The sequence below is a fragment of the Heterocephalus glaber genome, unplaced genomic scaffold (assembly GCF_053883595.1).
Source record: "Heterocephalus glaber isolate CG9 unplaced genomic scaffold, H.glaber_assembly_v1.0 deba00001497, whole genome shotgun sequence".
In the NCBI taxonomy this organism is placed as follows: domain Eukaryota; kingdom Metazoa; phylum Chordata; class Mammalia; order Rodentia; family Bathyergidae; genus Heterocephalus; species Heterocephalus glaber.
In genome coordinates this window covers 14,028,202-14,041,101 of record NW_028258320.1, presented here as the reverse complement: position 1 = coordinate 14,041,101, position 12,900 = coordinate 14,028,202, and the positions used below count along the sequence as shown (strand labels likewise).

Here is a 12,900-nt window from a genome sequence, read left to right as displayed (position 1 = left end):
TTAGGATACTTGATTTTGAGCCAACAAAAGTTTCATAAGAAGGTAAGTAGGAGGAGTAAGAACTAGATAATACAGAGGAAACTTTTTGTGGTATGCTGTATTGGCTAGGTTTATTTTGCCTCAGAGTTTCAGAGGTTTCATGATCAGCTGGCTCAAAGGCAGAAGCATGGGAAACAGCACAGGGGAAGAGCTAGAGAGCAAAGGACCAAGGCCAGAAATAATCCTTTGTGCAGTTTTCTCCAAAGGTGACTCCCTGCAAAACTATAAAAGAGTATCCCAACCATCATATCCTGACACTTAACCCTGGCAAGCACCAATCTGTTCTGCTTTTATATAATGTTATTTCAAAAATCTCATATAAAAGCAATCACACAGTACATCACCTTTGGGGATTGGCTTTCTCTTTCACTCAGCAGAATCTTCAGGAGATTTATCTATATTGCTTGACTGTTGCAATAGCCAATCCATAATTTTTTATTAATAAGTAGTATTTCGTGGTATGACTGTGCCACACTCAGCTATTCATCTGTTGAAGGAAATGTTGATTGTTTCTAGTTTGTTACTCTTACAAGTTTAGCTGCTGTGAACATTTGTACACAAGTTTTGCATGAACATGTTTTTTTTTTTTTTAAGGTTGCTTCTTGGTTGTTACCCATTGCTTTCTACCAATTCTCAATAAATAGTGTAGGGAGTGACTTGCTGGTAAGGTGACATTCAGAAGAAGCCTGAAGGAAGCGATGGAAAAAGCCATAGAGTTATTTGGGGAAAGCACAAATATGCCTGGAGCTTTTGAGACACAGCAAGGGGGACAGCAAGATGCACAGGGAAGAGATGAGCTTGGAACAGCAGCTGTGAGCCAGATCTACAAGACATGTGGGATATAATAAAGTTTTAGATTTTCCTGCTGTGAGGTACAGCCATTAAAAAGTTTGAATAAAGGAGTAGTATATTGTGAATTTTACTATAAAATCACTATGGCTGCTGTATAGAAAATAGATGGTAATTGGGCAAGATTTGAAGCAGAGAGAACAATTTAGGAGTTTGTTTCAGTATAATCTATGTAGAGTTTGGGTGGCTTTGACTACTGGTAGAGGTGTTATAGATGGGCCAGTTTCTGAGCATAGTTTGAAGGAGATCACAGTTGTTTTTTCATGGACTGACTTGCATATGAGAGGAGGGGAGGCAAGAATGGCTCGTTCATCAAGTTCAGGAAAATGATATATGGAAACCTATAGGTTGTTTTATGTATTTATAGCAAGGAACTTAATTTTCTCATAGAACCAAATGTGTGTGTTTGGGCTTCCTGACCTCTTTAGTAGGTAGTGTCAACATTTGCTTTTGTCCCTCTTTCCTATAACATATCAACACCAACACCTCCTTTTTTTTTTCTTTTGGACCAGGGATCGAACTCAGGACCTTGTGCTTGCAAGGCAGGTGTGATGCCACTGAGTTACACCCCTGGCCCCAACACCACCTTTCTTTAACCCTAACATAATTTTTCTCTACCTTTGTTAATATACTCAGATGGTGGGTCAGGGATTTAGCTCAGTGGTTCTGGCACCTGCCTCGCAAGTGCAAGGTCCCGAGTTTGATCCCTGGTACAAAAAAAAAAAAAAAAAAAATATATATATATATATACACACACACACACACACACACACTCAGATGGCCCAAATTACCTATCTTTTCCAATTTTGTGGTTTTGTGATTGACTAATGTCCTTCATTTCCATGTTATGAGGGATGTCTCACCCTGTGTATTTATACTTGTAATACATGATAAATGACTATTTTTTTTAATTTAGATAATTTTAGCACTGCTATTAGTATTATTGAAATTTAGTTTCATGATATATTATTTATTCAGAATTGTTTACAGCAGTAGGTAAACCTTTATATTTTACCCTTCAGCTATAGATGTAGCTATATAGAGATGTTTGAAATACACAGTCTTTATGGATTGCATGAATATGATGTATAATTCTGTTTTCTTTATAACTCATGATCATCATTTACAATATCTAATTTATTGGGGTATTCTGTGGGTCTCTTCAACTATGTACATATATTTGGTTTTATTTTAGGTAATTTCAAACTTTTTTTCAGTTTTTCAAACTTATAACATTATAAGTGATTTCAAATACATGCATATACACCCACATATACATCCCTATGCTGGGGATCAAACTCAGGGTCTTGCACATGCCAGGCAAGCACTTGAGCAGTGAACTATACCTCCAGCCTCTATATATACTTTTTAATAATTTTGCCACTTCTGAAGCTAGTAATGGTATTATCTATTCTTAAATAGCCTCTTCATTTTTTTTTTTTTTGTAATTTCTTAGGATATGAAAATTTTTTAGAAAAAAATAAACTGAGGACTGTTTATGTTTCTAACTACTCTGGGCCCTTTTTGCTCTGATTCTCTTGTATTCTGAGTTCCTGAGGACTGTAGTGTTTCATCTTTCCCCTCCTCCTCCCTTTCTCTCTCCTCCTCCTCCTTCTGTTCCTCCTCCTCCTTCTTCCCCTTCCCCTTCCTCCTCCTCCTCCTCCTTCATTAAGTATAAGGCTTTATTTACTTAGCAAGGTGACTCAGCAGTAGCTCTGTGTTTCTTTTCTTTGGTAATTCCTTTGGCTCTGTGCAAGCAAACACTGCCCATTAATTAGCAACCCAACATAGAATCATCTGTTGATGACAAAATTACCAAAATGGATCATCCATAAGTGTTTATACTACAAACAGTGCATCAGAAATGTCATAATCTCATTTCATTAAGAAATTTGCATACACACCAGATTTTAGAGTGCTCATTCATGATGAACATCTACTTCCACACTGTTTGTGTTTGAAAACATTCAATAGCCAGTCTTGAATTTAAAAATTTAATTGAATGCTTAAAGAATTACAAGTGTTCCTTCCTTAGCTCTAATGCTAACCCAAGTGCTTTTCTAAACTGCTAAGAATGGACTGAAGATTCTGCTGAGGGCTGTAGATACTTATCTGCCTAATTGAGCCATCATTTGTTGACATGAGGAAAACCTCTGCGACCTGCGTTAATGCATTTCTCAGTAACCGCAGGAGGCTAGAATGTAGTTCACCCATGAGTAAAACCAGCAACAATACTATCAGACATATGAAAATAACATTGGTTGCAGAATAGTTTTAGTAAAAAAGAATAATAATATACAAATATATAATCAGAATATAGACTTTTTAAAAAATTACTTAAATGTTTTATTCATTTAGGTCATTCACTCATTCAATAATTGCTGATGTTTCCAGTTGCTAGGAATGTTAAGGGAATTGTTGACTTGTCAAAACTGATTGATATGAAAGTAGCAGATGGTAAATTTGAAATCAGTATGGATCATTAAAGCAATGATGTACTACTGAAAAGTTTTGAGTAGGCAGGGAAGTAACATGACCAAAACTATGCTAGATTAACTGCATGTCTTTGATCAAAGGTGAGAGAGGTTAGTTACAAGGACATCACTTAGCAAGGTATTACTTTAATCTGGGTTGAGGCAAGAGCTCTTAACAGCCTTAACTGAGATACAAGTAAAAAAGTAAGAGAGGATGCAGGGGCCCTTGTAAATGAATGTTTGTGTGTGTCAGAATAAAATAAATTAGAATTTATCCTCTTGGATGAATTCAGAGAATCACTACTCCTTTAGGAAATTCAGAGGTAGAAATAACCATATATATATACATGAGTTTGAAAACAGGAAAAAGAATGCTAAAAACAACATCATGTGGTATGCTAGAAATTGAAACCAACAGGAGAGATGGAGAAGCATGGTCCTGAAAGATCGGAGTTAATCACTGAGTGAAGTGACTAATGGACTTGATTACATGGCTGAAGACAGTTAACTTTTTTTTTTTTTTACTAGAGAAAAACATGGTATGAAAACTAATCAGTCCCAGTCTGCAATGTATTAAGTACAAAGGTTCCTGTACTTAACTCTGGGGTTTTGTCTTGATAAAACTATCAAATTGATAATAGTGTAAGTAAAAAATTCATTTAATATACCTAACCTACTGAACATCATAGATTGGTAACACTGTCTGACTAAAGCTCTGGCTAACTACCACTGCTCAGCATTACATGAAAACATACTGCATGTCACTAACCTGGAAAAGATAAAAATTTAAAATTCAAAATACAATTCCTATAGTTTCTTTTACAGAATCATAAAGTTAAAAAATTATGAATCAAACCACTATAATTTAAGACTCATGTATAGGATTTGAGAATATTTAGGAACTTTTTAGCAAGTTTAAATTGCCCCTAACATCCTGACACATGGCCATCAGATTCCTTATTGAATAAGAGGTAGACATTGTCAGATGTTGGGTAACACTTGTGGTGAATTGCTTGGGATAAATCAATGAACGAGTGTCATGCACAATAGCACTATCTATGGACGGCTTCATTTTGGACTGGAAGTGGGAAGGGTGCCCAACTTGTCCTTGGCTGAAGAGAGTTTGAGAATCACTGTACCAGAGAGATAGTGGTATTAGGCAGGTTATATAAATTGTTGGATAAGAAGGGAAGATGTGCTTAAAGATACAAGATTTTCATGTGTATATCTAAGAATGATGTAACACAACAGAGGCAACTGAGGATGGGTTATGGAAGACTGGTAACTAAGAATAGAATGGCATCAAAGGCTTATAGATAAAAGCTTTATCCTTGGAAATAAACATTTATATTTACATTTTTTCATTTTGTGAGGTTTTTTTTTAAACTAGCTATCAAGTAATTTGTTCTTTGCAGGAATCTAGTAAGTTAGATGGAATATGCTTAGTATAATTACATGTAAAGAAATTGAGATGCAAATTATGTTAAGTATCTTATGTACATGCACATGGTTAAAGAATGGGGATATTGGTATGCTTAATTGTATGCTATAACCACAACCATATCTGAAAAATAAGGGCACAAAAGTAGTTGAAGAAATAATGGCAGAAAATGGCCCACATGTATTAGGAAACATTAATCTACACATCCAAGAAGCTTAGTGAACATCAAGTAGTATAAATGCAAAGAGACACATACTCAGACACATAATAGCCAAAATGTTGAAAAACAAGGACAAAGAGAAAATCTTGAAAGCAACAAGGGGGAAAAAAACCAGCATCACATACCAAAGGGCACAAATAATATTAACAGCTGATTTTTCACCAAGTCAGTGGAGGCTAGAAGGCAATGGGATAACATTAAAAGTGTCAAAAGAAAATTATCAATACTCTTATGTCCAGCAAAAACATCAAAATTGAAGATCAAATAAAGATTATACTAGATAAGCAAATCTGAGAGAATTTGTTGTTAGCAGATTAACCTTACAAGAAATATTAAAGACAGACAGGTGTAGTAGTGCATACCTTTTATTGCAGCACTTGAGACACTTGGGCAGGACATCAGGAGTTCAAGGCCAGTCCAGACCACATAGCAAGACCCTGTCCCCCCAAAATAAATAAATAAATCGATAAATAAAATAATAAACAGTAATGAAATGAAAAATGAAACTATAATTAAATATAATGCCTGAGTTTTCAAATAAAATTAATAAACGGAGAGCTGTCTGATTAATCAAGTGAGAACAAAAGAAGATAAAAATAATATTAGAAATGAAAAACAGTGTTTAATCAGTAAATCTAAGAAAATTTGGGGGCAATAAAACTTGACAAGATGTGAAATTTTTAAACTTTTTTCATGTATTCTTTTTATTTATGTATTAGTTGATGTTGTGCAAGTTGTCTTAGCCAGATATGTGGCAGTAGGTGTCATTCCCTTGGTGAGGCGTGTCTCTGCAGACCTGATTTGTGCCAACAGAGGGTTAGCAATGCTGTTTCTTCTTTGTGTTAAATATATCTCTATATATGATATGCAACAGGCTTTGACTCAGATGCTCTAACCATGTTTTAGGAGTCATCCCTGAGTGTTCTTTTTCTTTTAAAGTGTATCTGGAGCTGGGGATTTAGCTCAGTGGTTCTGCTGCCTGCCTTGAAAGTGCAAGGTCCTGAGTTCGATCCCTGGTACCAAAAAAAAAAATAATAAAGTGTATCTGGAATCTATTTACTTATCTTCTATCAATAGTTACCATTGTCTTACAGTCCATTATTTCTTTTCTTGTGCCTTACTGCATTAGCCTTCTCATGGAGCCTTCACTCTTAAAACCTTCTCCTAAATGCTCTTGACTAGGTTTTCTAGGGTCTGACTCACTGATACCCTTCAGCTTTCAACTCAGAAGTCATCTTCTCTGGACAGCTCTCCATAATAACTTCCATACTCCTCCATGAATTACTGTATCTACCTACCCCCTCCTTATATATATAACCATGCTTGTCTCCTTTATTGCACTTATCTCAGCTAGTAATTAACTGTTTAATACCTTTTAGAATGTCAGCTAATGTGAAGGTAACATCCTTGCCTAGCTTAATAACTACATTACCTTTGGCAAATAGCAAAGTACCTAGTATTTAAGGCATGCTCCGTATGTGTTTACTAAATCTATCATTTCTACTCCACAGTGATGCACACACTGTAAGCAACTCACTGTAAGCAACTCATACAAGTTGGTAAATGTTATATTTCTCTTAATTTTCTTTCTCTTTTTCATGGTGGCCCATTTCTTCTGGTTATCCCCCTCTTTAGGTTTTATACTCATTTGTTTTACTGTATTCATTTTCAATTTAATATGGAAATGTTCAAATCATACATATATATTCTTGTCTCTCTAGGTCTGTTTATATATCATATGTAGTATCATGATCACCATTTTTAAAAGTTTATATCTTCTAGATAGTGGCTTTTATTTCTTCATGTTAGATTAGACTGCCTAAGAAGGTATCATCTCGATTTGCTGCCTTTACTCCATTTTCCAAATGTGTTAAACTATTGTCTTTTATAAAATGTTATATGTAAAAGAGTGAGAAATTTTATATGTACTGAAAGCTGAGAAAGTTATTACTGTAGCTTTCTCCAAAAAGACTTACAGAAAGTTTATCAAAAAGGATTTTAAAAGAACAGATTTATACCAACTGTCTGATATATGGCCAGAATCCCCATGTTCAACTAAAACAGACTTGCCCTAGGCTTTCTAGATCATAATGCCCTCAGCAAGTAGCTTTCAACAGCTTTTTCAGGAAGCAATATTTTCCTTCAGCAAAAGGGTCACTGTACTGTTTTTCTTTTTCCTTCTCCTGTCTTATCTTTTGAGTTCAGGAAGTACTTTAAATTTTCAGGCAGCTTTGAAGGCATGAAGCAAGTTCAGCCCCAGAAGTATTTCCTGTTACGGCATTAATCTAATTCCATGAAAGTAGAACTGATTTTTCATCTGTAAAGTAGATAAAGTGCCTAGAGCAGCCGACCATTATTCTGGGTTATCATGATAAAGAGGCTTAGTTTTGACACGAAAGAGTTTATCAGCCTAACCAGTGGAAGATTTCATCCTTTCTGTTGAAAGATATATTAATGGATTATAATCTGTCTTGGCTTCCAAAAGAAAGTTCACCTTAACATTGAAAATGTTTACTTAAATCAGCAAATATGTTTTCATGTTTATAAAATTTGTAATGTACAAGTCAAGCAAACATACTGACTTATTGCATAAATCTCCAGTACTGAATTATTTTATAGTCCTTTAATGTTCAAATTATTGACTCATTTTTAAATAATCGCAAATTGGCTTTACAAACTTAAGTGGATTTAATTTCAATATGTAGACATATATACTTTACTATAAGCACATATTTTTTTAATATTAGCTCATGGTTTTGGTTAATTTTTTGCCAACAGCCTTTACAAATAATTTTCTTATAACAGGATATTCCTTTTAATAGTCAGTGCTTAAAACTATTTGGTTATTTGTGTTTTGTTGATTTATTTTGAATATATTATACACACAAAGAATGTATAACCCAGGGGCCGGGGATTTAGCTGGATCCTAAATCCAGTGGCTCCGCTGCCTGCCTTGCAAGCTCAAGGTCCCTAGTTCAATCTCAGGTACCAAAAAAAAAAATGTATAATCCAAAGGTACAGGTATATGAGTTCATCTTTTTCCTAGTCTCCTAGTTTTTTTTTTCTCTATCTCCTAGTTCCCCACCAAACTAAACCATTTAGTTTAATTTTCCTGGCTTATTATTGGTTAAAGAGTTCTTTATTTGAAAATTGACTCCACACTGGAAATATTTATGCTCTTTTTTCAGTAATAATACCTTACTTTCACATGTGCTTACTATGTGCTAGTCCGTTACATATTTAGTCCTCTGCATAGCCCTCTGAGTTAAATTCTGTTACACACTTCAAAAATGCAGACATTAAAGCTCAGAAATGTTAAGTGACTCAAGTCTATCTAACTCACAAGTGATATTTGTAGTAGACCTCAAGCCCTCTAATAGCAGAGTCTTATATTCATAGCACATACTATAGGTTCATAGAAATAATATTATGCCTCAATTCTACCTCTTACTCTTGAATGTTTATTTTATAATTAATGAATTAGTTATTTAGGCTTCACCATATCCTAATTAGCTGACATCTAGTTACTTGTTTTGTTTAAAATAAGTGAACTACCTTTCATATTTGTAAGCCAAAGTAAAGATGATGTTTTATTATAGATATTAATATTTTAAAACTTAGATGGGCCGGGGATTTAGCTCAGTGGTTTCGCCGCCTGCTGCACAAGCTCAAGGACCCGAGTTCAATCTCCGGTACCGAAAAAAAAAAACAAAAAACTTAGAGCTGGGCAGAGGCAGGAGTATCTCCTCAATTTCAAGGCCAGCCTAGGATACATAGTTCAAGGACAGCCTGCACTACAAAGTGAGACACTGTCTCACAAAAAAAAAAAAAAAAAACTTAGACCATCTCAATGTGGAAAATCTCTGGCCTAATCACTGAGAAATAAATTCAAGATTAGGAAATTTGAAGTTTTGTAATGGCTCCACTATTCAAGGCATAATGTGTATACGATCATCAGTTTTCAAAAGGAGATTGAATATTATCTGTCCATTCTAGCTTAGAGAGGCATTGTGAAGGTGATATGAGATCAAATATTGTGTTTACTCATTTGCCCATCGTTTACCGAGTCTGCGCACTATGTGCATCCTGTCATCCAGTGTGACAGGTAGAAAGGTGAAGAAAACGTGGGTGTTGTCTTTATTGAACTACCAAACGTCTAGAAAGAATAAGATTTATTGCAGTCTAAATTAGAGAGATAAGTGCTTTGTTATTATACATGAGAGTCTCCTCAGCTATGCACCTAGCAGTAACAAGTAACTATTGTTTCTTCATTCTAGTATTAATCTTAACATTGTACACTCAATACCTCACCTCCACTTCATGAAAAAATATATTCAAAAAGGCCCTTTTAGGACTGAGGGTACAGCTCAGTGGTGGAGAACATGCCCAAATACACAAAAAGCTCTGGGTACCATGCACAGCACCAAAGAGGGTTTGGGGAGATAAACACGTGAAAAATGCTGAACATCTTTAGCATGAGAGAGCTACAAGTCAAATAAACAAGTTTCAACTTCATACCCACTAGGATGGCTATAATCAAAAGGATGGATAATAACAAGTGTTTGTGAGGATGTGAAGAAATTGCAATCCTTGTGCAATGCCAGTGGGAATGTTGGCAGTTCCTCAAAAACCTAAACATAGAGTTACCGTAAGACTCAGCAGTTGTACTACTAGGTATATACCAATGAGAAATGACAGCCTATGTTTACACAAAATTTGTAGCTATATGTTTATATAGCACTAATCAGAATAGTGAAAAGTAGAAATATTTCAAAGGTCTAGCAACAGACAAATGGATAATCTATATTATACCCAAGCTAGATATCCACATGCAAAAAAAAAAACTCATTAAACTGGGAACTTACCTTTTACCATACAAAAATCAACTCAAAATGAACTACAATTTTAAACATAAAACCTGAAAGCATAAAGCCCATAGAAGAAATCATAGATGAAAGCTCCATGACAGGACATTGGGTCTGGCAATGGGTTTTTGGATATGCAGGCAACAAAAGCAAAATTAGACAAGTAAGAATATATCAAATGAAAAGGGGATTGCATAGCAAAGGATACAAAATGAAAAGGCAACTGATATAGGGGGAAGAGAAGTAACTTCCAAACCTGCTGGATATCCAAAACGCGAGTTTGTGTTCTCTAAAATCAAAGAATGAATTCCAAGAACAGTGGAGGTTAAGAGTAGGAAAAATTTATTGGGAGAAAGAAAGCTTCTGTCTTAAGAGAGACAGAAGGGGGACTGGAAAGTGGATTGCCCACCTACCCCACATTTCAAAGATGTTTTATACGGCAAAGCCATGTGGTGAGGTGGCTACAAAGTGGGACAAAACTATGAGACACAATGGAAGGGCTGGGGACTTAGCTCAGTGTTTCCGCCACCTGCCTCACAAGCACAAGATCCTGAGTTTGACCACACCACCACCACCACCAAAAAAAAAAAAGAACCAATGGAAATTTACAAGGTGGGGCAAAACCATGACCAACCAATAAGATTACAAGTACAGTCACCCAGGTAATATTGATTAAATGGAGGTCAAATGGGGGAGCAAGTCACCTAACAGGCATACAAGGACTTTCAGTAAGGGTAGGTCAGGGATATTTCCTAGAGAGGTTGGGTTAAGACCTACCCTCCCCCCCCCCACTGATACCTGTTTAGAATATCAGTCACTGCTATACATCTTACATGGGTGTGCTAATTTCTCTCCTTTTACAGTGCTGGCCTTCATTGAATGTGTCTTCATTGCCCTCCATGTTGGCTTCTCATGGGATGGCCCTGTCTAACTGCCTATAAGATATCTAATTAACTTACCTGTCTACAATACAACCACAGAATAAGAGAAAATATTTGTAGACTTCGTAACTGTTGAGGGGTTAATTACCCCAAAATATATAAGGAACTCATGCAGTTCTTTTTTTGTTTGTTTGGTTTTTTGAGACAGGGTCTCTCTTTGTAGTTCAGGGTGACCCTAAATGCACTATGTAGCCCAGGCTGGCCTCCAACTCCTGGCGATCCTCCTGCCTCTGCCTCCTGAGTGCTGGGATTACAGACATGTGCCACAGAACTCATGCAATTCAAGTGGGAAAAACATCCAGTGAAAAAATGAGCCAAGAGTCTGAAAAGACGTTTGTCCACAGAAGACGTGCATTTGGCTCAGAAGTATGTGAAAGGTGCTCAGTGTCACTAATTGTCAAGGAAATGTAAATTACAACCACCATGAGTTCTGCTTGTTAAGATGACTATTAATAAAAAGCCAAAGTCATGTTGAGAATAGGGAATTCTTATATATTGTGGAAGGAATGTAAATTGTTACAGCCATTCAGGAAAAAAATATGGAATCTCCTCAAAAAATAAAAAATAGAACTACCATATGATCCAGCAATCCCATTTCTGGATATATACCCAAAGAAAATGAAATCATTATGTTGATGTGATAGCTACACTCCCATGACCTTTGCAACATTATTCACAATAGCTAAGATATGGAAGCAACCAAAGTGTCTGTGAACAGATGAATGGATAAAGAAAATGTGGTATATGTATTATATATGTATAGACACACACAACTGAATATTATTCAGTCTTTAAAAGTAAGGAAATTCTGCCATTTGCAACAACATTGATTAACCTAGGGGACATTATGCTAAGGGAAATAAGCCAGACACAGAAAGACAAATACTGGTATGATCTCATAGAAACACTGTATAAGAGCATTATCAGAGGAAGGGTGAGGAGGATAGGAAAATATTGGACATAGGATACAAACGTTGGTATATGATGAACAAATTCTGGATACTTAAAGCCCAGTGACCATCTTTAATAATTAAGTATTGTATACTTGAAATTTGCTAACACAGTAGCTCCTGAGGCAGGAGAATCACAACTAATTTGAGGCCAGCATGGGCTGCATATTGAGGTCAAGACCAGCCTGAATCACACAGTGAGACCCTGTCTCAAAAAGCAATAAAAAGGAAGTAACTCATATATTTGCATCACCCACAAAAAAGATAAGATTGTGAGGTGATAGATGTGTTCATTGTCTTGATTGTGTAATCATTTCACAAGTATATATATGTATAAACATTACATTTTGTGCAATAAATATATATAATTTTGTCAGACCTTCTGTTTGATCCCAATGAAATGTCATTTTGTAGTAAAAAGGATAAAGTATTCATGCCTGCTACAACGTGTATAAACCTTGAAAATATGCTAAGTGAAGGAAGCCATTTTAAGGACACTGTATTTTATGATCACATTCATAAGAAAAGTCCACAGTTCTTAAATCCATAAAGATAGAAGGTACATTGATGATTGCATTAGATTTGAAGTTTTGCAGAGAAATCGAAAGTGACTACTAATGGGTACAGGATTTCTTTCAGGGCTAGAAAAATATTCTAAAATTGTTAGGATGATGGTTGCACATCTCTTGGAGTATACTAAAAACCACTGAATTGTGTATTTTAAGGGGATGTATTGTTTGATGTGTGAATGAGATCTCAATAAAGCTAGTTTTTAAAATAACAATGTTAACTTTCAGGCTACTTAGACAACATGATATACCTCAAAACAAAGCATGCAAGAGATTAAAACCTCAGTGAACAGTAATTTGTATTATCAAGGCATAAATTTATAAAGCAGGAAGGTAAGTAACGCCTTGAAGAAATATATAATGTAAAAATAATATCATTGCTAGTTTATCTCTTATTTTCATCAGACATGGTAGCGATATTCATTCCATAGTAGTCCCTATTGGATAAACACATTATATAGTATTTATAATAAAATGTACATGTTTGTCAGCCAGTGAGGAAGAATCAATACTAGAACCTTAGGTCACCAGATCTATTACCTGCCTCTCCAT

At 35.4% G+C, this 12,900-nt stretch overlaps 1 protein-coding gene across 5 annotated transcripts in view; it reads left to right on the top strand.

Moving 5' to 3' along the window:
- Positions 1-12,900, top strand: part of Adk (adenosine kinase) — a 538,665-nt gene that overhangs the window by 282,644 nt on the left and 243,121 nt on the right. The gene's annotated exons all lie outside the window — the stretch shown is intronic.